We start from the raw sequence: 22,831 nt of genomic DNA, 5'->3' as shown, positions 1-22,831 counted from the left end.
ACAGAGCGGGCGCAACTTGCACAACATGCCAAGGGCAAGGAGAGGCAAATAAACAAATTCACCAGTTTATTATCACGTACCAACAACACCCAGCGAACAGACAAATCAACAGGGAGGAAGGAAGATGAAAACAAGACATGCCAGAACATCAAGGATCTGTGGGTAAAGAATTTATCAGACAGGGAACTCACAGAACCAGAGAAGGATGTCTTAGCCAAGGGACTGAACTTTGCAGTGGCCCCACGGTATGTACCAGTGGTAGACTTCATCACAGCCACAGAATCATCCATCCACAACAATAAGATACCAGTGGATGAGGCTGAAAACATCCGGTTAAAAGTATCAGCAGCCCTAGCTAATGCTAAAGCTCCCCCTTCCAATCTAAGTCTGCAAGAGAGGAGGGCTCTGACATCACTTGCCAAGGACTCAAGTGTCACCATCCTGCCAGCAGATAAAGGAAGGTGTACAGTGGTACTGAATACATCAGACTACCATGCCAAAGTGTCCACACTGCTCAACGATTCAGACACACATGAGCAACTCAAGAGAGATCCAACAAGCAACTACAAGAAGAAGGTTATAGACTGCTTGCAGCACCTTGAGAAGGAAAAGGTCATCAGTCCAGCTTTGTACCGTTGCCTTTACCCAGGCGAAGCCACTCCATGCCTATATGGACTCCCAAAAATACACAAAGAAGGAGCCCCTTTGTGGCCAATTGTCAGCAGCATTAACTGTGTGACTTATAACATTGCTAAATACGTGGCCAACATCTTAGCCCCCTTAGTTGGAAACACAGTACACCACATTCAGAACTCCATGGACTTTGTCAAAAAAGTGAAGGAGTTAAAGCTGGAGATCGATGATACAATGGTGTCCTATGACGTAACATCTCTGTTCACATGCATACCCACTGCCGAGGCAATTGATACAGTGAGGAAACGGCTGAAACAAGACACCACCCTCAGCAGCAGAACAAAGCTGACCCCAGAACAAGTTTGTTCCTTACTGGACCTATGTCTCAATACCACTTACTTCAAGCACAAGGAAGTTTTCTATAGACAAAAACATGGCTCGCCTGTGTCTCCAATTGTAGCGAACCTTTACATGGAAGAAGTGGAAAAGAAAGCCCTGGACACCTTCAAGGGAACAACACCAAGTCATTGGTTCAGATATGTGGATGACACCTGGGTCAAAATTAAAGAACGCGAGGTTCCAGCCTTCACCAAACACATAAACTCGGTGGACAAAAACATCACGTTCACAAGGGAAGATGTGAAAGACAGCAAACTGGCTTTTTTGGACTGTGCTATAGTTATCAAAGAGGGGAGGGACCTGGATATTGAAGTATACAGGAAACCCACCCACACAGACCAGTACTTGCTGTTTGATTCCCACCACCCTTTGGAACATAAACTGGGTGTAATTAGGACTCTACATCATCGGGCTGAAACTGTGGCATCCAATGCAGAGGCCAAGGAGAAAGAATATAAACGTCTAAAAGGAGCTCTGAAAACTTGTGGGTACCCAGACTGGGCCTTCATCAAAACCAAATCAAAGACCAACAGAAAGACCAGACCTACAAACAGAAGGGAGGAACACAGCAGGCGAAACAACATAGTCATTCCATATGTTGCTGGAACATCAGAAAAACTTAGGAGAATTTTCAACAAACATCGCATTCCTGTGTTTTTCATACCCAGCAACACCCTGAGACAGAAGCTGGTGCACCCGAAAGACCCAACACCCAAGCACATGAAAAGTAATGTGGTCTATGCTGTCCAGTGTAGTGAAGAGTGCTCAGACTTATACATTGGGGAGACAAAACAACCTCTCTGTAAGAGAATGGCCCAACATAGGCGGGCAAACTCCTCAGGACAAGACTCAGCGGTCTATCTACACCTCAAAGAAAAAGGTCACTCTTTTGAGGACAGTAACGTGCATATTTTGGACCGAGAGGACAGATGGTTTGAAAGAGGTGTGAAAGAGGCCATTTATGCCAACCTGGAAAAACCTGAGACACCGCTTGTCACCAACATACAATGGCACGTTGACATCCTTACCCCGGCAGTTTCACAACAGTTCACACTTCCAGTCATGTACTTTGAAGGATTAACACCTTCATCAATGAGAATCTTGGTACCATTGTGATTGGATCATACCTTCTTACACCTGTCAGTTTCAGCTAACACCTAACTGAACAAGTTTAATGGAACCATTGTGATTGGATGTCTGTGACTCTACTACCATCAAGAGTTTAAATACCGGGGAATTCCCTACCAGTCATTTGAACTGAAGAAGCCTCTCGGATGAGTGGTGAAACGTTTTCAAGAAAAACTCAGAAAAGTCCAGTTGTTTTAGACTTAATTCTACTAGATACTGTATATCATGACCTGGATGAATGAGAATCTTCATAGAAATATATATATATGTATTGGTTAAAATATCATGTGGGCCATAAGGCCGTAGACCTTGGAGGCTGGATTAAATGACAAAAAATTTAATACTAAAATCTGAAAATTAACAGGTAAAGGTAACATGCATGATTTTTCTCTCCATAACGACTAATTTTAGTTCGATCTGACAAACGTGTCAAATTATCATAAGATTAGTGGGCACCAAATGATCGTATATCTAGCGATTTTTCATCCAACATCGGTCACAAAATCAATCAGGCAGGTTTGGAAATTTTCGTTGTTAGCAATGAAATGGGTCCATTGACAGGTAGTTTCCTAGCTGTAACTAGACGATATTGCTTGAAATGGTCGTTTTCATTGATGGACAAATGGTACTTTTAAAGATCATTTCAGGATAAGCCAATCCTAACATGTATGGGCAGCTTAAGACTGATTTTTAAATATATGATGATCCGGTGATTAGATACAATCATACATAAAGGTGCCCATACACAGGCAGATTTCAGCTGCCGATTTAAGTCCTTTAGACCAATTCCGCAGCTTATCTGCCCTACCCAACCGATATCTGCCCAAAAATCAGTCTGAGGGGGGACCACATCAGCTTGTTGATGCAGTCCGTGCTCCAACCTTTCATATCCCCAGCATTGTAATGGGATGGTTTGACCCAAGGTGGGCATATTGGGGAAAAGATTTGCTTGTTTGGTGACCTTGCCAAACAATCTTACTATGTATGGCCACCTTATGTGCCAGGATTATATTTATTTTAGATTCAATGGCCTACCTGTTTGTATAGCTAACCTGTATGTACGACTAACCTGTATAGTACCTGTATGTACGACTAACCTGTATAGTACCTGTATGTACGACTAACCTGTATAGTACCTGTATGTACGACTAACCTGTATAGTACCTGTATGTACGACTAACCTGTATAGTGCCTGTATGTACGACTAACCTGTATAGTGCCTGTATGTACGACTAACCTGTATAGTGCCTGTATGTACGACTAACCTGTATAGTGCCTGTATGTACGACTAACCTGTATAGTGCCTGTATTTACGACTAACCTGTATAGTGCCTGTATGTACGACTAACCTGTATAGTGCCTGTATGTACGACTAACCTGTATAGTGCCTGTATGTACGACTAACCTGTATAGTGCCTCTATGTACGACTAACCTGTATAGTGCCTGTATGTACGACTAACCTGTATAGTGCCTGTATGTACGACTAACCTGTATAGTGCCTGTATGTACGACTAACCTGTATAGTGCCTGTATGTACGACTAACCTGTATAGTGCCTGTATGTACGACTAACCTGTATAGTGCCTGTATGTACGACTAACCTGTATAGTGCCTGTATATACAACTAACCTGTATAGTACCTGTATGTACAACAGCAATCACTGCTGGGATCCTCCTGGTTATTGATTTACTTATGGTACATTTCTTATACAATGGCACATTACATTTATAGGAGTAGTGTTATAGGAGTTCTCTAGGAGAGAAGAACACAAGCAGTGACCAAATCTCTCACTCAAGTAGCATTATTGATTTGTAGCCTGGTCCAAGACTAAAGAGATAATTTGCAAAGCAAAACGCAGAGCCAAAAAATGCCAAAATCTACCATTTTTTTTGCACTTTGCAGACTGCTCTTGCTGAATGGTCGCAGGCCCCTGTGCTCCACTTTGGAATGCAGAGACCTGTGACCAGCCCCTTTAATAGAGCACTGTCTGCATATCCATGAGGGGCAACAGGGGGAGAGCCATGTAGGCATCCACTCTCCTGCCCCCTATCCATCTTCTAACTTGCACGTCATTGAGATGGGCACATTAGAGAGAGGCAGGCTGAAAGTGGGCCCTGACCTAACCTCCTGCCCTATGGCCGGCCCCATGCCTCTGCCCCCCGTGCTGGATTTTCAATCCACAACGCAGCATTCCCCAAGGTACAAGTGTTTGTTAGATGAGCACTAAGGGGGCGCTCTTGCATGTAGAGTTCATTCAGACATGCCAATAGGCATAAGCCAAAATAGGGCCATGTCCAAGCCTTTGAGAGAAATGGGAGCTTCCTAGTACAAATGGGAGCTTCCTAGTACAAATGGGAGCTTCCTAGTACAAATGGGAGCTTCCTAGTACAAATGGGAGCTTCCTAGTACAAATGGGAGTTTCCTAGTACAAATGGGAGCTTCCTAGTACAAATGGGAGCTTCCTGGTACAAATGGGAGCTTCCTGGTACAAATGGGAGCTTCCTGGTACAAATGGGAGTTTCCTGGTACAAATGGGAGCTTCCTAGTACAAATGGGAGCTTCCTAGTACAAATGGGAGTTTCCTAGTACAAATGGGAGCTTCCTAGTACAAATGGGAGCTTCCTAGTACAAATGGGAGCTTCCTAGTACAAATGGGAGCTTCCTAGTACAAATGGGAGCTTCCTAGTACAAATGGGAGCTTCCTTGTTATCACCCAGTAGATAGTTGCTTTGATTGTCTGTTATTGTGGTCTCCTTCAGTTGTTGGGGATCCAGAGGTGGATGGTTGGACTTGCTCCCACAGCGCTGGGAGAGGTGGTTTCATTGAGGGTTTTTGTGGAAGAATGTCTTTTTTTTCTTTAGGCCCAAAGCATTAAGAAAGTTGTTGGCTTCATGTATATCTTGTATCATGTATTTATGGCCTAATCTGGTAACTATAGATGTAATTGGCCATCATTCTCCTCACCTTGCCAGAGGGACAGGGGAGAGGTCTGAGCAGATTTGTAGTCCAGCATTTTGGAAGGTAATAGGCTGTTGGGACCATGTTTTGGACAAAGTAGCATCTTTTGATTCATAGTAATGAATGCAGCTTACTACATCCCTTGGGGGGTGGTTTGTAGTGGCCGGTGCTACCATGGTAAGTGCCATAACTAGTGTGGCCCTATGTTCCCTGGTATCCCCTCATCCTTAGGTTCTGTTTGCAGGACCTGTTCCTAAAGGGGTGGTTCACCTTTAAGCTAAGTTTTAGTGTATTATAGAATTACCTATTCTAAGCAACTTTCAAGTGGTCTTCAGTATTCATTTGCTATAGTTTTTGAATTATTTGCCTAACTCTAAGGGGCTGATTTACTAACCCACGAATCCGACCCGAATTGGAAAAGTTCCGACTTGAAAACGAACATTTTGCGACTTTTTCGTATGTTTTGCGATTTTTTCGGATTCTTTACGAATTTTTCGTTACCAGTTTTAACGCTACGAAAAATGCGCAACTTTTTACGCAACTTTCGTAATGGATACGAAAACTCGCGTTTTTACGCAAAAATCGTATTGGTAACGAAAAATTCGTAAAGAATCCGAAAAAATCGCAAAACATACGAAAAAATCGCAAAATACCGATCATTACGAAAAAAACGCAATCGGACTCCATTCGACCCGTTCGTGGGTAAGTAAATCAGCCCCTAACTCTCCATGGGAGTAGGTTTCTGTAGAAAAGGAGACATAGTATGCAGCTGCTCTCTTGTTTCTCTTTTCCCCATATCTTATCCCCAGAATTGTAGTTTCCAGAATGGATTAAAGTTTGCTGATGTTAGCTACTGGTTTGGGATAACTGGGCAAACTGGAATTGGGTCTCCTGCAAGGTGTGTCTGCTCTTGGCCATAGCATGCCGTGCCCCCTCCTGCTACTCTTCATCACCCCTTTTGCTCTCTGTCCCTTTCACCTTCTGTTCTCTCTCCCTTCTGTTTACGCTATTTCTTTCTCTTATTCTTTCATCCTGCCTGCCCTTTAGACACATTCATGTATGCTTCCCACTTTTCTCTGCGTATCTTCTTACCCCATTCTTCTCTCCTTCCTTCGATTTCAGTTTTTTCATATATTTTTATTGCTCTCTTCTCTTATCCTCATTCTATATCTTTTATCACACTCTTTTTATATCACATCTTATCTCTTTTTCATACTTCTACGGTTTTTCTCTTTCCCTCTGCCAGGGTCGGACTGGGGGGGTGCAGGGCCCACCGGGGCTCATGCCCCAGGGGCCCTGCAGGTGCCCCAGCCAGCCGTGTCCCCTACTTCCCCTCCGGGGCCCCCCTAACCCCCCCGCAGGGCCCCCACCCAACGTCCTCCACAAGCGCGTATAAATTGAATGCGTCAGGGCCGAGGAACAGTCAGTAGGGGGAGCGCCGGCAAAGGTCGGACTGGGCCTCCGGGGCCCACTAGGGCTGGGGCCCACTGGGATTTTTCCAGTGTCCCGGCGGCCCAGTCCAACCCTGCCCTCTGCTCTCGTGCTCCCCATTTGTTCATGTGCTCTTTTCTTCTGCTTTCTTTGCTTTTCCTTTCTTTTTTCAAGGTACATATTTATCTTCTCCATCTTTGTATATCACCGAAAGAGTGATTAGCCTGAACTGCCAATACAGAACCATTGTTTTCTGTCATGTAACCAGGCAAAACATGCAAACATGGGAGCCACGAGGGGATTGCTTAGGTTTCAACATTATTTAAATCTCCTACTATTTCCCAGTCTCCATGGGGCTCGCTAGTTTGCAGTCAGCTAACAGCCCCACGGGATTGCTCTGCATGCAAACATACATTCTCTGCCTCCTTTAAATGTAGTTATTAGTCTGTACAGTATAAGCATAATATAATGTGTCCTCTTATAAAGAGGTGAGATTGCAATGTATTAACAGGTAACTTTTGTGTAATTTATACTACTCTGTGTGATAAGGCAGTCATTCACAAGGTTGGAGAGGGAGGCGTTCTTGCTATTGCAGCAATTACTATTACTGGTATAGGATCCCTTATCCGGAAACCCGTTACCCAGAAAGTTCCAAATTACGGAAAGGCCATTTCCCATAGATTCCATTATAAGCAAATAATTGGAATTTTTTTTAATTATTTCCTTTTTCTCTGTAATAATAAAACAGTACCTGTAAAAAACAAACAAGAGTTTTTGCTGGAGCCCATTACAGGTTTCAGGCTTTTTTAGATAAGTCGCATCTTCCTTCAAACACAAAGTCATTCGCACAAAATGCTATGCGACCATCATTATCAGCTGGAAAGCCGTACGGTAAAAAGGACCCACAAACGCAGTTACAGTATTGCAACTTTAGGTGCCCAAAAAATTCATTACTTGCATCGAAAGCTTCTTGAGCTTCTGCAAAGGTGGCGGTAGCAGCAAGGTTCCCACAATGGCCTGGGTCAGCTGATGCTGTGAACTTGCCCCCCACGAATCAGGAGCAGACATTGTTTTGCCTGTTTTGGTAACACAGTGTCCACACCCAAAGTACATACAACTATGGGATCTGTAAACCTGGAAACCCATAATGCATAATTCCAAATTATGTGAAGACCATCTCTTATAGACTCCATTTTAATCAAATAATTCAAGTTTTAAAGAAATAGTTTATTTTTTTCTCTATAATAATAAAACAGTGCCTGTACTTGATCCCAACTAAGATATAATTACCCCTTATTGGGGGCAGAACAGCCCTATAGGGTTTATTTAATGGTTAAATGATTCCCTTTTCTCTGTAATAATAAAACAGTACCTGTACTTGATCCCAACTAAGATATAATTACCCCTTATTGGGGGCAGAACAGCCCTATTGGGTTTATTTAATGGTTAAATGATTCCCTTTTCTCTGTAATAATAAAACAGTACCTGTACTTGATCCCAACTAAGATATAATTAATCCTTATTGAAGGCAAAACAATCCTATTGGGTTTAAATGATGTTTAAATCATTTCTTAGTGGACTTAAGGTATGGAGATCCAAATTACGGAAAGATCCCTTATCCGGAAAGCCCCAGGTCCCAACCATTCTGTATAACAGGTCCTGTACCTGTACTATAAAAGTGATTAAACGTAACTAAACTTAATTTAAAAAATAAATTCAATTGAGCCATGCAGTTCACAGACAAGGCCACTAGAGGCCCCTGTGGTGCAGTTAATTTTTCTCTCATGACTAAGCAGAATGATTTTCATGAAACTAGCGCAACTAGTGCAAAGTATATAATTTAATTATTAAATATATAATATAAATGTAATTATTAAATGATATATGATACACTTTATTTTTATTATTATTATTGCATTATAAAATATAACACAGCTCAATAATACAAGTACTTTGGTCCTTGTCATGATCAGTAGAAAGATTCCTGGGCTTCATATATCTGTTGACATGGCTGTGTAACACATTGTGGAGTTGGAATCACAGGTAATTGGGACCAGAATTGGCCCGGGTCAGCACAGCCCACGGCCCGGCACCGCTCCCCGATCCGGTGGTTGGGGACCCCTGATAAAAGGTGCTAAGTTTGCTCAGGAGCAGTAACCTATAGCAACCAATCAGCAGCTAGAATTTACTGGTCACCTCTTTAAAATTAAAAATCTTATTGGTTACAATGAATTACCACTACTGGGCCTGACCAATGTTTATGTACTGCCAATATTGGTTGGTTTGTGTATGGTCGCTGGCAGGGTAGCTGTTTTTAACCCGCAAGCTGATTGTTCAGATACCATAAACACTGGCCCATGTATGGCCACCTTTAGGCCTCAAAATAAATATATTTACTTCTCTGCTATTCAGTCGAAAAATGTAGCCTATACCTGATGTAAGATGCAGGGCTTGAGGATAAAGCAAGAAGGCCAAAGCTAAAAGAAAAAAAATATTTAAATTATAATGTAAACTACATTTCCCAGCATCCCCTGACAGCCTCCAGCATTTTTTGACAGGCTCAAAAGGAAGGATTTCCTTCTCCAAACTGGAAGGAGAAAGATTCCCTGCACAATTGTTTCATTAAATGGGTGTTAGTACCATACTTTGGCCAAAAATATATAAGCTCATGTGTCACGTGAAGGCTCCCCATTGTACGTCCTACACTGCCTATTGGCATTCTGTGTCTGTAGTGCATGTAATATCCTTCTGTGAACTACATCACTGTATAAGAGCAGAAATAGAGGCAGCAGTACCCAAGACTGGACCCGCTCCAGCACATCAGGATCAGGGAAACAATCTTTCTCTGATGAGCAAAGAGATCACTTTTTTTTAAAGGTTTTTTATATAGTGACAGGGTCAGACTGGGACACCAGGGAAAAATCTTGGTGGGCCCCTGAGGGGGTGTGGGGTAGCAGCCCTGTTCGCCACTGTATATTGATAAAGGGAGATATAAAAAATCCCTAAAAATCTCCCATTTGTGCCCCCCCTAGCTGTCAGAGCGGGAATCACAACTTCAAACTCAAGATCATTGTCCAATAGTGTGTGTACCACGAATCCTCTTGATTTTACTGGGCCACTGGCCCTGGGGTAGGGTGACCAGATCACTTGAAAATTCAGGGACACATCTAAAATCCAGATAGCAGGACTGAACTGATTGCAGTTTATGTTAATATGCAGTCGGTGCTGCCCTGCAACATGTCCCTGAATTTTCAAGTGATCTGGTCATTCTACCCTGGGAAGCTGGAGAAAAGTTTTATCACACAGTCTAGCTGTAAGTATCCATTGTCAAAATGGGGTGTCTGGGGCCCACTAGGGTTTCTGCATGGGGCCCCCCCACCCCAGTCCACAGCTGCTACATCCCCCTTTCCCCCCACACCGTGTACCGTACTTCCTCCTTGTGGCCACAAAGGGAGTTCTGCCGCCCACTGTTTCGGCACTGGGTCGGCAGGGGCCACAAGCCCATAAGGGTCAGGGCTCACAGGATTTTTTTCCCGGTACCCTGCCGGCTGAGTCTGACCCTGAAAGGCTCCATTCCCAGTATGGCCCAACTTCAGCTAACATTGTGCTCTACCAAAAAGGCCCCCATTAATAACAGTGGGGCCCTATATAACTAAGTTAGCATGGTCCTAATCTCAGGAAGCCTCAATTATTAGGACACTGGGGCCCCCTTGTGTCCAGCGGTGGCAGCGTCGGACTGGGTCGCCAGGGTACCGGAAAAAAAAGTGGGCCCCAGCGGCCCAGATCCGATCCCCCCCCACGGCGCTCCCGCAATCGTCCATATCTGATGCACCACAGGTAAGTTTCTTTTAGGAGCGCTAAGGGGAGAGGGTCGGAGGGTGTTGGGTGCCTCATAGTGGCATTACTAGACATTAGCAGGACTGTGGCAGGTCATAAGTGTAATTAGAGATTTCCGTCCAATTGTTTTATGAGAGAATATATAGATTGGGCAGGGCTCCCTTTACCTCTTACATCAGTTATTGGTTGCTTTGTATGTAATTTCTGTCCAATGTATAAACCCATTAATTGTACAGCAGTGCGGAATATGTTGGCACTTTATAAATACATATTAATAATGGAGTCATCATTTAAGTACCCAAATATCAGTTCCAATAGTTTGAAAGATAGATAGATGTTATCCTGGTAGGCCAGTCCGACCCTGACTCCAGCTCCCTGCCTGCTTTAATTCTTAATATCCTACGGGATTTGGCATCTGTAGTGCAGCCACATTTGGGTGGAGCGACGGTGCAATGAAGGGTTTGTAGCTTTTAACATTTACAGTTGGAAGAACTGACCATGCTTCTTTTCAGAGCTACTAGTAAAGCAGAGAGAAGCATAAGCAAATATTTATTGGGTGACAAGGTGACTTGCTCAGGGTCAGTGAGCAATAAAAACAGGTTTTGCAGGATTATAGGCTGTGACTGATTGGTACAATGACAGTGTGGCCATGAAGCCTGGGGGGCCTCAGTAATGCTTTATAAATAATGTTCCCACTGAAGTAAAGGCACTGTGCAGCCACTTACCAGCCTGGGCCTGACACTGTGGCTGCAGGATAGTAAGTAAGTTTATCCCCTCTGCTACTATAGGCACCATTTCTCTCTACTATACCTGCTATCCCACAGCCCCAGTCCCTTCCCAGAGGCTATTATCCCACTGCTACTATAGGCACCATCTCTCCCTACTATACCTGCTATCCCTTAGCCACAGTCCCTTCCCAGAGGCTATTATCCCCCCACTGCTACTATAGGCACCATCTCTCCCTACTATACCTGCTATCCCACAGCCACAGTCCCTTCCCAGAGGCTATTATCCCCCCACTGCTACTATAGGCACCATCTCTCCCTACTATACCTGCTATCCCATAGCCACAGTCCCTTCCCAGAGGCTATTATCCCCCCACTGCTACTATAGGCACCATCACTCCCTACTATACCTGCTATCCCACAGCCCCAGTCCCTTCCCAGAGGCTATTATCCCCCCACTGCTACTATAGGCACCATCTCTCCCTACTATACCTGCTATCCCATAGCCACAGTCCCTTCCCAGAGGCTATTATCCCCCCACTGCTACTATAGGCACCATCTCTCCCTACTATACCTGCTATCCCACAGCCCCAGTCCCTTCCCAGAGGCTATTATCCCCCCACTGCTACTATAGGCACTATCTCTCCCTACTATACCTGCTATCCCATAGCCACAGTCCCTTCCCAGAGGCTATTATCCCCCCACTGCTACTATAGGCACCATCTCTCCCTACTATACCTGCTATCCCACAGCCCCAGTCCCTTCCCAGAGGCTATTATCCCCCCACTGCTACTATAGGCACCATCTCTCCCTACTATACCTGCTCTCCCACTGCCACAGTCCCTTCCCAGAGGCTATTATCCCCCCACTGCTACTATAGGCACCATCTCTCCCTACTATACCTGCTATCCCACAGCCCCAGTCCCTTCCCAGAGGCTATTATCCCCCCACTGCTACTATAGGCACCATCTCTCCCTACTATACCTGCTATCCCATAGCCACAGTCCCTTCCCAGAGGCTATTATCCCCCCACTGCTACTATAGGCACCATCTCTCCCTACTATACCTGCTATCCCACAGCCCCAGTCCCTTCCCAGAGGCTATTATCCCCCCACTGCTACTATAGGCACCATCTCTCCCTACTATACCTGCTCTCCCACTGCCACAGTCCCTTCCCAGAGGCTATTATCCCACAATTATGCTGTATTGTATATACAAAGTCATTTTGTGGTGGGTTAGTGAGCTCTCCCCAAAAAACATCAACGTGTTTTGCGATTTTTCACCGTTTTGTGATATTTTCGGTGAGGTGAAATGGGACAGATAAGCCCATCACCACCTATTACCTAATACCAGATGCAGACAAACTTGGAAAGTAAATGGAACAAAGGCTATTTCTAATTACCAAATGTCAACTGAAGGCAGCCCGGGAGAGCATCTTTTCTTAAGAAAGTCAGTTGGGCTTATCATTTATTTCTCAATGCCATAAACCTTGGCATTCTAGAGTACTAAACTGGAACAATGAGATCACTGGTTTCAAAAGTGATCATGTGAGGGTGGCTAGCCAATAAACTATGCTGTTAAAAGCAGTATGTGCCTGTCCTAAAAAAATATACCCTTGTGCACAAGCAACATAGAAAAATAGCCTTAAATCATCTTTTCAGTATCAATGTCTAAAGCACACAATAGAAAAACACACTCCCAGTTAGCAATAGCCCAAAGGCTTCGGCCCAGCAGTTACAGAGACAAGAACGGCCTATGTCTCCTGAATTGGATAAAAACATGACCTTTCACCTACTTTTGGGAGAGACCACGTGGCTGAGTCAGGGGAGGGGGATTGTCAGCCCAGAGGAGCAGGCGCGGCGCCCTTCAAATGACACAGCAGAGATTCCACTGAAAGCATTTACATTGTGATCTGCTAAATATAGACTGAGTGAAGTATAGCGGCCCTGCTTTCATTTTCGCAGCAGAAACAATTTTTAACCATCTTCTGGGTATGGGTAAAGGACCGTACCATTATGGTCTATATGCCATTTGGCGACATCCTACCTCAGAATATCTCAGAGCTTTTTTCCACGTAAGAATTTGCACCCCTGGGATGCCCTAATGTCACTGGTGGCTGCAGGAACCATGGTCGCAGCACTTACGCACTTTATCTTCGACCAATGAGTAAACATTGCTCTTTTACCCCAGCCTGTTGGGCATTGGGTAAATGGAATTTTTAAAATCCAGCCAATCCGGCTGATATTGATTTCATCCTATGTTACCTGGCACTTTTTTTCTTTCGGGTCTTTGCAATAGACCCTTAAGGACCTGCACAGATCTAGGAGGGAATAAGTATGACCATCAAGGTGGCCACACACATGGCGATTTTTGATCTTTCATTCGACCATCGATCACATGAAAGATCGTTCCCACCCTCCACAGACGTTCTGGGCTGAATCGTCAGATATGGAGGTAAAAACAATAGGATTTCTACCTCCTTCTGCTGATTCAGCCCTGAAGGTAGATTTTGCTCAAAATCGTGCAACCTGCCGATCAGCGATTCGACCTATATCCGCAGCCTTTTGCATTTTTGCTTATCGTTGTTGCCTCGCCAAGTCGCCATACACGCACTGAATATCGTACGAAACGAGGTTGCGTACAATATCATCGGTGCATGTATGGCCAGCTTTAGGCTCCTTCCATTAGGTTCCTCTCCCCCCAGAAAATCCTGGACCCATCGGGGGCGCAATCTGTATTGAAACCTCTTTGGAGGTCATCGTTTTCCTCTTCCCTTGGAAGTCTTCTGGCTAAAGTGATCTGGATAAAATTACCCCCCCCAACATTGTGGGCCTTTTAGGGGGGATTCGGGAATCAGCAAATTCACATCAGCCTTTGGGCAAAGGTGGATCTGAAGTAAACTCTTTTCATTTTGTGCCTTTTGCCTGAGTTCTGCCTTTTCAAAGGAGAGTTTATTGACACCCTCTTGGTGCACGTGTGTTTTTAATGCACTTTTTAATTTTTGGGTGATTTGAAGCACTTTGTTTGGGCTTCAATAAAAAAACTAACTTGGATGGTCAAAGAAAAGTCATGGCATGCTACAGTTCAGTTTGAACCCAACCAATTGGCTGTAACTGATTGGTAGTTATGATCCTAGTTCCATATGGACTTTGCTTTAAGACTCTGCTTGGTGTATAAAATAAACACTGCCAGCATCAGAGTGGCCAACAAGAAACCTTAGACCAAAGGCCACTTTCTCTCCACATTATTTTCCCCCTTCTCTTCACTTGAATCCTTATTCTTTTCTCTTTATCATACTTTTCTGTACTATTATCTAGCCTTTTCTCCATTACTCCTCTTTGTTCTCATACAGAAAAGAGGAATGACAAAGATATAGACATACAAAGCAAAATGAATAGTTGACCAAAAGGGCCGACTGACACCTGGCCCCAGTGGGAGTTTTCCTGGTATCCCTGTGAGCCAGTCTGACAGTGGCATTTCCAAAATGTTAAAGGGGAACTCCACTCAAACACAACTGAAGCTTTTTGAAAAGTAAACATAGTTTCAAGCAACTTTGCAATATATTGTACATCAATTAAAAATGTGCAGCCTTTTCATGATCTTAAATGTAATAATATGGTTTGGAACAGTTACCTAAGCCCCGCCCCCCTGTTTCCCTGCTGATCTGGCCGACTACTTTTTTTTATGACTCTCATAAAAATGTAACAGTAGTCGCCTGTCCTCAGCCTGTATTCTCCAAATCCCACAATCCCGTGCACACATGATGTGTGTCAATAAGGAAAGAAACATCACAGTTCAAGGCATTGTGGGTTATGTAATTCCTGCATGATTTCTGTAAACACTTTGTAACATCAATGGTTTAGTCCAGGGGTGGGCAAACTTTTTGGCTCACGGGCCACATTTACTTACCCCAGGGCCAGGAGCGGGCAGGACCAGCGTTACGCCCCCTTAGTCTGTTTAATTCCGGCCCGCCAATGACACCAAGTCTCGCGTGATGAGACTTGGTGTCGGCGGCAGGACGGATTAAAAAGGCCAAGGGGCCGGATGTGGCCCGCGGGCCATAGTTTGCCCACCCCTGTTTTAGTCCCTTCTCCCCTCCCAGGATTTCAAATGACGCAGAAAGAGAAGAACGGTTTTGCAGCTGGATTTCAGCATATAGAAATGATATTCTTTTTTAAGAGAACAGATTACAGTGATAGATATATTAAGGGTTTCTTTGTTATGTGGGGTTTTTCAACAAATTTTGGTTTGGGAACTTGAGTTTCCCTTTAAGGATCTATTGTTTAAAAAAAATCTGCAGAGGAAACAATGATTATCCAAATAATGCTTCTACTATCATTATGCCCAAATTAAATCAAAATTGCAATAGACAAAGGATTTTTTGCATTGATTTGAAGGGAAAGTAATGTCTGGTATTGGTTATCCCTAGTAGCTGCATAGCAGTCCACCGAGGGTACCATCGGCCATTACAATTTACAGGAACTGCATCTGAATCCCATGCCTGCACACAAACCACTGAATTATCTGATCATTTCATTAATGGGATATCCCACCAAGACACTCTTTATGTTGATTATCCCCTTGCAATTCAAACCTAGCTTATTCAAAGTATCCATTTATTATTTATCACTAGTGTAGCAATGCTTATATATATGTTGCTCTTCTGCAGACAGGAAAACAGAATGCATCTACATTTACATATAACACCTTTGGCTGGCCCCCAGGACAAGATGTAATAGACTTATGGAGCAGACATGCTGGGGAATTATTTTTTTGAACCCAGAGACCATGCTCTGCCCAATTGTGCAGGTCATTTTATTGGTTCAGTGATGAAAATGTTTTTGATCAGTAATCATTCTGGATGCCAAGCCTCCTTCCCCCCCCCCCCCCCGCCACCTTACTACCACCTGCCTATCTGTGACTAGTTCTAGCCTTCCGAATTGAGGGTTGGGATGTGAAATAATTTGGGGTGGGGGGCTGTGTTGCAGAAAAATGGGCGGGCTGGAAAGGGGGAAAGGTAGGTGGGCCTTTACTGGGCAGGGTTATAGGTAGATCAGAGGTGGGTCCATAGTTATAAAGGGGGAATGGCAACGGAGAGTGCCATGGAAGGGAGGGCCATTACAAATTTACCAGTAAGTAAATCAGAAGTCATTCTGGATAATCAGTAGGCATCAGAAGGCTGCCTTTAATCTTATGGAGGATCTTTGGGTCCAAAAAGTCAGATAGCTTGAGATTCAGTCCCCAGCAATAAATCACTCTGAGCATTTCTGCCCCTCTCCCCACCCCCTGTTTAACTAAATCTTCTGATTTTGGTTCAATTTAGTATAAGGCACTTTTACCTCCATGTTGTTGCACTTTATAAATGGAAGGGCTTCAACTTTTTGAATTAACCCATTCCAGCGGTCCTAGTACTGTAAATGCATAAAATGTATCTTTAATACCTACTCACACTGCATGCACTGTTTCTTTTACAATAGAAATTCTCAATGCCGGGAAGACCACCAGCAGTGAAAGTTTTCAGGAAATCCTGAAAAGAACAAAGGCAGTTGACTGATGCCTACTCATATATCCATTTGTGCATAAGTGGTACATACCATTAACCATTAATGCTAAACCTGGAGGCCTGGACTTGGGAAATAACATTTTTTTTCTGCATTTCTTTGTTTATAAAATAGACATGCTAAATAGCAGATTATCAATATTGATATACTAAACCTGCCTAAACCTTTTATTGTTGGCATATGCCTATAAAAGTGTAAGTGAAGCTGGGCATACATTACAATAGCCATTTGTTTGGTGAGGTTGCCAGGTAGCCACATGACCTTCACTTTTTTGTAAAAGCCTAAAGCTGGTGTCACACAATGTGTTTTCTCTTCTGTCTTAGAAAGTGCAACTACCATATATACTCGAGTATAAGCCGATCCGAATATAAGCCGAGGTACCAAGTTTTACCTAAGAAAACTGGAAAAACTTATTGACTCGAGTATAAGCCTAGGGTGGGAAATGCAGCAGCTACTGCTAAGTTTCAATAGTCAAAATAAATACCAATAAAATTACATTAAATGAGGCATCAGTGGGGTATATGTTTTTAAATATTTATTTAAAAGAAATACAGTAAACTAGCTCAATCAGCAACCAAGCTAAAACACAAAGAGTTACAATCCTTCAAAACTATGTATAGTTTATATAGAATATAAAGCGCAATGTCTAGTGCAGAATGGGACAGGTGAGGATGGTAGATGAAGATGAATTTGGGAGAGGGCCAGGGCACTGGAGGGTCTGGTTGTGGGTACCTAATTTGCAGACAAAGGACAGAGGGTGCTAGTCTGGAGGGACCCATGGCACCCGACTCGAGTATAAGCCGCGGGTGACTTTTTCATCACATTTTGGGTGCTGAAAAACTAGGCTTATACTCAAGTATATACAGTAAGTATAAACTTGCTTGTTTAAACTTACATCCTTATTTATTAGCCAAGACCAGTGCAGTATGGCCTTAATATAATATGTAATATAATGCAAATGTAAAATGCCCTAAATTCACTACATAGTCATCCCCATGAGAGAGCAAAACACTTTAGAACTACAGAATTTGTCACTGGGGTAAATGTAATGAAGTGTTGCTTTTGCATTTTGCAGGAACGTGATAAACAACAGGAGAATGTGGAGTGACCTGTCTGCCAATGGCTGAGAGCTAAATTACTTACCCTCTTGTTTGTGAGCTGGCCGTTTGTACAGCAGAGGTTAATATATATACTTACACTGTGCCCCTGCCTCTTTGAAAGCTTTCATGTCCTTGGATGCAGTTGTTCCAACTGGAACCCAATTCTTCCAGTTAACACTCTATTATATGGAGAGAAGATCAGTCCAGAGTTGCACTGTTTAGTTAAACAACTGGAGAAACAAATGGAGTGGTTTAATGGGGCAGTAAAACCCCTTCACTCAGCAAAAGTTCAATAAACAGGGCTTTTACTAAATATACTTTGCTGCAAATATTTTAATTCAGAGAAAGTCGTGGTTTTCCATTATTTCTCGAGCTAAACAGGGCAAACAGAGAAACCAATGCTGTTTCATTTTTCCAACTTCCTGGTTCTTAAAAGGTAGATAATCAGGTAAACAGTTAAATACAACAACACCAAAATTTGCTCCAGCCACTCAGCACATCAAGTCTAATTTAAAATTTGAAACAGCCAATCTCAATTAGCATTTGGTCACCCCTTCACAAAGTTGGTCCGGGTGCCTTCACCCAGGGAAAATGATTTTCACGACTATTTCTTTATTAAATCATCAGTTTTTCATGGACATTCACCCCACTGATCCGGTGGTCCGGGTGCAGCGCCCCAGACCCATAGCAAAGGGAGACCCAGCAGTCACAAGTACAATTTATCGATGGGTACGCACTCCAGACACGGGTGAAGGTGGTTTAAGAAATACCCATCGAGAAATTGTGCTTGTGACAATCAGGTAAACAGTACAAAGAAAAACCTCCTGCATAATGGACGCAAAAAAGGGTTGAAGCAGTAGTGTAACTATAGGGGAGCAGCCATCATGACTGGTGGGGGTTCCATAAGCACAGGTGTGGGTGTCTGCAGGTAACATACATGTACACGTGCATCACAGGTCACACAAACTTGCACATGAGTCGCATGTCTAAATTAAAGCTGAAATAGTGAAGGGGCCCAAATTCATTCCCCGCCAGGTTATGAAATTACACACCTAGGTTGAAGGGAGGTGGGTTGTTTATACAGATATGTCAACTCCCCTATTTCTCAGGACTCACTCTGTGTTAGGCCTTCTTCACATTTTCACCCACAGTAACAGGTCAGCCTCCAACCTTCAATAACCAACCCATTGGAATTCATAATTATATCCATGGCTAGGGGTAACGTTAAACCCATTTTCGCACAATAAACAATAAGCTCTATCATTTACCAGAAAGCCACATACATCATGGCCTAACAGATAGGGATTCCAAGCATGCTGTCACGTTGCCATAGTGCATACTGCCCCTTGAAGTCTGCATTCTGCCCCATTAGGTCTGCATTCTGCCCCTTACGGTCTGCATACTGCCTCTTGAAGTGGTCAACACACCTAGAAAAAGATGATAACTAGTTACATAGGTTTAAATTAAATTGGGAGGCCATTGATTTTAAGTATTCATTGTAAAAAGCATGTGTGTATTGTGACATGCTGAATGCCTGTACACGCAATTTTGGGGGAATTAGCAATGGTAGGCAGGCAGGCATGCAGAGGATCTGGAGCATAGAGACAGGGACACCACATCTTCAGGCAAAACACAGGTTTATTTGTGCAAATTCTTCCCAACAGAAACATAAGACAGTTCAGGGTTGTGAATTGTCCCTTCTTCAGGGTTCTCATCTTCCAGGGTTAGTTCCACTCTCTGGAACACTCAGGCTTTACCTCAAGCCTTGCTGAGCCCTCTCAGCACTCATCCGTCTGGTCATAACTCCCTCTGCTCCCTGCAGTGGCAGGTGGCACCCCCAGCTCCTCTGGGAGTTCCTAACACAGGCAGCCCTCCTGCCCTGTGCCCTGCTCTGAGAGTGACCTTCACACAATCTGGGTTCAATTCCAACTCTCCCTGTGTAAATCATACAGCCCTTTTATGGGCTGCTCACCTGCAGCCTAATCAGGCAGCTCCCTACAGCTGGCCAAATCAAAACCTTGCAGGGAGTTTGGAATGGAGGACCTAACCAATTAACCCTCCATTTACTCCAGGGACCTATTCATGTGGCTTTTCCTAAGCCATTAACATAAACCCAGCATCACCTGCTGCAAAACCAGGCATTTTACCTGGTGCCATTTGTATCCCACCTTAAACACTGGTGGAAATACACCAAATAATGACCTTTTCCATTGCATGTCTCACAGTATAGAACAATAGGATGTACAGTTTTAGTGCAATTAAATTAGATAGCAGTATACCTGAACTGAAAATCCTGTTGGCCGATGCAGACCACTAGCTGAAAGGAAACTGCACTTCCTTTCTGTCTATCTAATCCAGTCACTGAACTAATTGGATCAGTGTAATTTGTCCCTGCACTTGTGATGCAATACTGCGCAGTGACTGATCGGATCACAAGGGAATTGTCAAGATTGAACAGTTTTAATGAATAATGCAATCATTCCCTCAGTTATCCAAAGGCTGGATAATGGGATAGAGAGGGCCAGAGGGGTCAATAGCCACTAAACAATTTTGTCTAATTCCAACCCCCCCTCCCCATTAGATAGTCAGCAGTGCAACCCTCTTTCATGGGTGTATGGCTGGAGGTATACTGCACTAATGTGACACCTACCACATCATTTGACTGCTGCTGATCCATGGTCTCTGTTAGTAAGGGGTGCACCAAACTGAGGATTAAGTTTGGAAAATACATTTTACCTTTTATCATTACCATTATTTACCTAGATTGCTATCTAACTGGCAGGGAGGCTAGCAGCATGGTGACATATTTAAACATCTGCCTTGATGTGAAATCCATCATATCATGCAGTTTTCCCTGTTGTAAGTTATTCACAACTCTAGCTTAGATAACTAGACCATCAGGAGCAGAAACCCTATGGCAGATGCCTCCTCAATCCAGAATTACTGCACTGATGCTAACAGGGGAGAGAAGGCCTTTCCCCAGAATTAGGTTTCAGTGGGTCTTGCCCGCTGCCTCACTATGTAATATGGCTTGGATGCCACTGTTCACTGCTCTTACTGTTTAGTATGCTTGTGGTCCGATGTTTGCATTGCCAGTACCCACTGCCTCTGGCTGTATTATTATTATTATGCTTTGGTTGTCATTACCCACTATCAATTAGTGTACAAAATGCATCAAGTGCTAGTCCTATTGACATTCTCTACATCATATTTTTGGAGTGTAGGAACCAAAGCTCTCAAATAGGATGAAAATAATGCCTTTATCTATTTGTAGCATTGTATAATGTGATGGAGCTACCCATTAACTAGGGGTAGGCAGAAGAAACACATGCCTTACGTGCAATGGTCCACATGCCATTTACCAAACCCCCTGGTCAGCAATGCACACACGGGGAGCAAGGTGGATGACCGGGTTGCCAAGGCACTGGTGCTTCCTATTGCTCTTACTTTATAATGTGTTTTAATGGGTATTAACTATTGCTTCACTGTACTATGTGCTGGGGTTGGCATTACCCATTGTTCTGAATAATGTGCTACGGATATCTTTATCCATTGTTCACAGTTAATAATCTGCTGGGAGTACACTACTGTTACCATTGCTTTTCGGTTCCCTATTGCTATTAGACAGCTGCAGACTAGAACACAATCAAATCACTGATGGGCTTTTGGAACAAAACATGAACAGTTTCCAGAAAATGTAAGAAAAGTTTCACATTAAGTTTGGAGTGTCTTTAAAATATGAATTCAGCACACTACATTGCCCTTCTCTTTTATCCACAGATTATCCCCAGAACAAATAATCTTGTTTTTGTGGAATCGCATTACAAGTAAATGATCGCTGATGATTGTGTTGCCAGACATGAGCGCTGAGTGCAGCAAGGAAAATACAAATTAGGATATAATGTATTGGAATCAATGTTATCAGAGGAACAAGGCTGTATAACATTAGGGCAGCGAGGTTTGTGGGCTGCGTCTAACTATGACATACAGATTGTGAGATGGGTGGTTTCATTCAGTAGACATTTGAGAAACCAATTTACAGCCTAGAACACATTTTTCCACTGTTCTGCCAGCTGAGATAGATACTCAAGGTAACATCAAACCAAGTCAATGAATCCCAATGGAGCGGAGCTCTACCTGAAGGTCAGTTAGAGCAAGATTTGGGGTGAAAGCCTGTTTGATTTTCTAGATACACCTGATACCCTTGCTTAAATGGTTGGTTAAGGGTAAATATGACATAAATATGATATTCTATATCAGTGGTTCTCAACCTCCCTAATGCCGCGACCCTTTAATACAGTTCCTCATGTTGTGGTGACCCCCAACCATACAATTATTTCTAAGACCATCGGAAATATGTGTTTTCGGGTGGTCTTAGGCGACCCCTGTGAAAGGGTCCCCAAAGGGGTCCCGACCCACATGTTGAGAACCACTGTTCTATATATTCTTGGGGTAAATATGATGTTCAGTATATTCTTGTAACAAATTATACTCCATTGTTTTCTTATATTTGGAAAATTGTGACTATAACCTCTAAACAAGACATTCAATATTACTGCAGACGCTAGATGATAATTCTCATTATAGAATTAGGATAACATAGAGACTGTAAATATTACCCTACTAAATACAGATTTATTTTGCTATTGTCAAAGGGAATCTTGTGTTTTAGAGAAAATTGGTGTGTATATATAGTAGATAGCCCTAATGGGAAGATTGCATAACTGGGCAGAGAAAATGTGCCCAATGAGCTCCAAAACTGTCCACTCTTGGCCTAAAATGTAACCTGTTAGCCAATATTTGGATCTGATTAAATGCTGTCCTTGTTTGAGATGGTGGTTCCTATGGCACAATAATTTGGCAAACTATTTCCATGTCAACTGGAAGCTGCTGCAGGAATAGAAGTAGGGTAGTAACTACAGAAGAAGCAACCCCTGCTACTGATGGGTACCCGTGAAGTATAGGGAGGCAAGTTTATTAAACGTTTAGAATTCCCAATGTTTACTGGGGCTAAAAATAATTTTGCTGTAGGGCCCATCAAAAATATGGATGTTTTGT

Source organism: Xenopus tropicalis, chromosome 4 (assembly GCF_000004195.4).
Source record: "Xenopus tropicalis strain Nigerian chromosome 4, UCB_Xtro_10.0, whole genome shotgun sequence".
Taxonomy (NCBI): domain Eukaryota; kingdom Metazoa; phylum Chordata; class Amphibia; order Anura; family Pipidae; genus Xenopus; species Xenopus tropicalis.
Note: the sequence above shows the minus strand (reverse complement) of the source record.